The 5095-nt window shown below is 39.7% G+C and overlaps 1 pseudogene; it reads left to right on the top strand.

Annotated features, from left to right (window-relative positions):
• Positions 1–3808: 3808 nt before the first annotated feature.
• LOC115501300 lies at positions 3809–4173 on the top strand (annotated as a pseudogene).
• Positions 4174–5095: the final 922 nt, after the last annotated feature.

Below are 5095 nucleotides of genomic sequence, written 5' to 3'. Positions count from 1 at the left end.
ATTGCACTCAGTGTGTGCTCTCCATATACCAAGCATTGTACTAAATACTTTGCCAGTGTTTTCTTTTATTCCCCCTTACATCAATCCTAAAAGGTGAAATTAATATTTATCAGTGTTGTCATTTTATAGGGTTAACTGTGGTCACACAGCCAGTAGGAGATAATGACAGCTTTTGAACTTGGTTAAGAGGAGTTTAGAGGTACTCTTATTTACTATTAGGTCATTTTACCAAGTAAGGAGTGCCAAGACAGACGTTAGCATATTTCTCCCACTATGTCATCAACAATCAGGACATTCACTAGCAAGAGTAACCAAGCTTTTTCCTTCCCAACTACCAACAATTTATATATATATTTTTAATGTTTATATATTTTGAGACAGAGACCACATGCAGAGGAGGGGCAGAGAGAGAGAGAATCCCAAGAAGACTCTGCGCTGTCAGCACAGAACTCAATGTGGAGCTCAGTCCCACGAACCATGAGATTATGACCTGAGCCAAAATCAAGAGTAAGATGGTTAACCTATTGAGCCACCCAGGTGACCCCCTCCTCCAACTTTTTATGTTTTAACTGATGCTTCAACCATGACCAAAAAACAAAACAAAATAAAAAACAAAAAAACACACACATAATGAAATTCTTAGTAACAAAAATGTTGTCTCCACTGGGTGCAGTTCTGCAGTTTTCATTCAAGCATATGCAATTTTTGAGAAGAAACATATGTGAACTCCAGCACAGAGCTGTTTATTGGCAACTGATTAATATTTCTTTGGCTGTGAGTTTACTGGGGAGTTGTGAGTTCTTTATAAATAGAATGTAGAAGCCTGTCACCCTCTCACTGTTCAATTACCAAGTTTTATTAAGGAAATGGCAAAAAAAAAAAATCTGTGACGTTGGTCTAGGATATCTACTAATAAAGGGATTGGCTGCCTATATGGAATCCTGACAAATAATATTTTTTAAGAAATGCCTTTAATACTCTGTTAAATAGACAAAAAAATACATAAATAGAAGGACACAAAAAAAGAATACTATAAACAAACCCTGAAGTCCTTTCACTGAGAATTTCATGGGCTGCAGCATATTGCTAAGATCAAGATCCTGTAAAACGTTTACACCCAATGTTTCTATAAAACTTTAAACACAAATAGAAAAATGTGACTACCACATGGCTGAATTTCTCTAACATAGTCTATTTGTAAATTCAATGGATTTCAGTTTTTATCTTTTCCCAAATGAGAAGGAATTGACCTTATGATCTTATGTATCTCTTTGGCTTCCTTGAAAGAATCTCTTTTCTTCCCTTCTGGGTTTGCCTCTCCCTCATATAAGAATCAGTCCTCCTTCTGATGGCTCCTGATTTCTGTGTGGGAATCAATGTGGCTTAAGGGAATTTCCTTATTTTCCAGAGGAGGGTATGACCTAGGCAAGATGTGCTTCTTTTCCCACTGGACAGCAGTGGGCATGGGATCTAAACTGTTTAAGTCACTGAGAATTTCTTTTACAATTCTGTTTTCTCTCTCTCTCTCTCTCTCTCTCTCTCTCTCTCTCTCTCTCTCTCATGTTGTTGTTGTTGTTGCTGCTGTGAGCGCTGGTGCAAAAGCACTCTCATTCCTGCTTTTTGTGCAAAGGGAATACATGGTCCCAGGAGATGCAGACAGCCATCCTGGGACCAGGGGAGAGATCACTTTTAAATGTAATCAACACAAGGAAAGACAGAGTAGGAAGGAAGAAAGAAAACAAACAAGGACATGAAAAAGGGAGAAAGAGAGGGAAGGAGGAAGAAAGGAGGGAAGGGAAGCAGGGATGGAGGGAGAAATGAGGAAATTCTGACCTCACTGCAATGCTGGATCAAATCTAAAATGAAGCTAGAAGCCACAGCACATTCTTTATTTTTTGCCCCAAATTCCCCTTTATTGTTAAACCAGTTTGAGTTGGCTTTTCTGTTAAGTGCCTCATGAACATTCTTACACTAAGTATATTAGAAAGACCCATCAATCTTAAGTCCTTTTGTACGTGTGATGAACTTCCTTTTCCGGTTCTCAGACTTTTGGAGCCTACCTAATTTTCCTTTGCCCATCCATGGTATAAAGCAAAATATCTAAACTATATAACCACCCAACCTGTGTTCTAGTCTTGAATCATAAGAGGTAACAATCAAGAGTATTGGTTTTGGAGGCAGATAGATCTGGCATCTAATACAGCCGGTTTTAGTTATCAGCTCCTTACCTGGCCTCTGCTCCAGTTCCTTTTATGTAACCGGATTAATTTATTTTGGCTTTCACAACAAATTACCACAAATTTAGGAGCTGAATGGACACAAACATATTATCTTATATTTCTATAGCTCAGAAGTTTAATATGGGTCTCACTGTCCCAAAAGGAAGGAAGGCCTCCACAGGGCTGTGTTCTTTTCTGTTCTCTCTGAGTAGGATCTGTTTCTTTTTCCAGCATTTGTTCCCCTTCCTCTATCTTCAAAGGCAGCAAAACAGGTTGAGTCCTGCTCACATCACTTCACTTTGACCCTCTCTTTTGCCTTCTCTTTCACTTTTAAGGATCTTTGAGATTACACTGGGTTCACCCAGATAACCAGGAAAATCTCCCTATGGTCGGCTGACCAGCAAACTTAGTTCCATCTGCAGCCTTAATTCCCCTTTGCAGTGTAAAGTATTTGGATCCCAGCAATGTGGATATGGACATTTTGGGGGGCCATACTCTGACTACCACAGTAACATGCCCTCTCCTTTCAGGTTTGTTGTAAGAATTAAATGGTATAAACCCTGCAAAGTGTTTTGCACATAATACATGCACTATAAATTGCAACTCCTATTATTAAGTCACAGGGAAGTGAGAAAGATGTGAAAGTCAAGTTGGTTCTTTGATATTCCTTATGCAACCTGTGGATCAGGGCCTTGAGGTCCAGAGAGAAGAGTGTGAACAGTTAGCACTGCTCCTCCAGCCCACTTGATGATCAAGCCCATTCCCAAGTGGTCACCATTATCAAACTGCTTTCTCTCCCCAGTGCCCAGGTCTCTTGCTACAGGTCATACCTGGGTTTGTTCAAACTCTTGACATGCTGATTCCAAATACTCCCTAGACCTTAACAAAGCAAGCCTGTGTTAATCCCAAATAATCTCATAAATTATTAAACCCAGTGGTTGAGGATGTTGATTGCTAAAACACCTGGGCATGTAAATTATTACCTTCTAACAAAAAACACCAAATCTCTAAACACATTTATCCTAAACTAAGCTGTTTTGATTCTCACTTCCATGATATTTGTCATAATATTACACCCGTATTATCTCTAAAAGATTGTTTAGTGGCACCTGCATGGCTCAGTCAGTTAAGCGTCTGACTCTTCGTTTTGGCTCAGGTCTTGATCTCACAGTGCCTGAGATCCAGCCCCATGTTGGGCTCTTAGCTCTCAGCAGAGAATCCCTAAAGGGATTCTCTGTCTCCCCCCGCCCCACCGACCCTCTCCTGTTCATGTGTGCCCTCTCTCTCTAAAATAAACATTTAAAAAAAGAAAGGTTTTTTTTACATCAATCCATTTATTTCAATCAAAATTATTTTAAAAGAAAACTTTATATCAACACTTAAAAAGAAAGCCACTAGTATAGTCTGCCATAAATAGAAAGTAACCAAAAAGGTAAAGATAACAAAAACAATGTCATTCAAACCGAGGTGGTTATTGCTGCTTTCCAAGACTCTGAAGCTGAAAGGGAGAAGAGAATGGTATTGCAAGCCCAAGAACCCAAATATTCCTTGACACAGAATAAATAAGTAAATTGTGGTATAGACATACAATGGAATACGAGATCAAACGCTACAAATCACAGAGAACGTTTAGGCCTGCCGTTACAGCATCAAGCTGGTGGCTAGAGGGTATTCGAAAATGGTGTGACAGGGCTGCAGGGTTCAATAAATTGGGGTTAATGCAAGGTAATACCGTATCTGAGAATGACAATGTGAAAGAGGCCACAAGAAGTCTTCCTGAGAATCTGTATAACGACAGGATGTTTCTCATTAAGTGAGCAATGGCCCTGACCAGGAGGCAGCAGATTTGCCTAAAGAGCATATCCTAAAATATGAGGAGGATAAATTCTACCTTGAACTTCTGAAAGAAGTTATTTGGGAAAGAAAAGAGAGAGAAAAATGGGCAAAGAAATAATCGTGGGGTTGAAATCTGTGGTTGCAGATGCTATCAGATATTTTTAAGAAGTTGGGTAAACCTGAAATGTATGATTTAGAACTACTGGAGCTGCAAATGTATTACTTTAAATAAATGTCTACTGTAATTATTTTTTAAAAATGTATGTTTATAGCTGATCCTACAACAGGGATGAATCTCACAAATGTGGAAGATAGCTCAGAAAAGACAGATGCAAAAGAGCACTAGAGGTAGGACAGCACTGCACTGACATAAAGTTCAAAACCAGGCAAAACTAATCTGTGCCAGAAGTCAGGACAGTGTCCATCCTAAAAGCAGCAATGCTTAGGCAGGGGCACAAATGGAACTTGTGGGGGCTGGCAAGGTGCTACTTCCTAATCCAGGTTCTGCAAACTGGCATACTTATTGTGTGTAATGTACCAAGCTGCACATTTAAGATCATACTTTTCTTAAGGTTTGTTACATGTCAAAGAAACGTTTGCTTAAAAAACATCCTCTCTGCAAGCACACACACTAGCAACAGACTCTTTCTCCTAGATGTAATCTAAAGATTCCCTATCACACCTTAAGAAATGCTGCCCCAAGCCAGAGCAATGATGATAATAGAACACGTAATAGACTAACAGAGGGTCCCTATCTGCTGGAGGACCACTTCCCCGAGGCTGAGTTGGTGACCTTCTCCTACACTTTCAGAGGACCACAGGGCTTACCTAGATCACAGCATCTATCTCTCTGTATTAAACGTGATTATTTCCTAGCCTGCTTCTATCAGACCCACTTCCTTGAGGGCAGGAACTAAAACTTCAACTGCAGGACCTTAGCACCTAACAGGGTATCTCACAGGGATGCTCCATAACTATCTGTGGAATGTATGAATGGATGAGGGTATGAATTCATCCTATGACATAAACTGTACTGAGCT

Source organism: Lynx canadensis, chromosome A2 (genome assembly GCF_007474595.2).
Source record: "Lynx canadensis isolate LIC74 chromosome A2, mLynCan4.pri.v2, whole genome shotgun sequence".
Classification (NCBI taxonomy): Eukaryota; Metazoa; Chordata; class Mammalia; order Carnivora; family Felidae; genus Lynx; species Lynx canadensis.
Note: the sequence above shows the minus strand (reverse complement) of the source record. Positions and strands in the feature narration are given on the sequence as shown.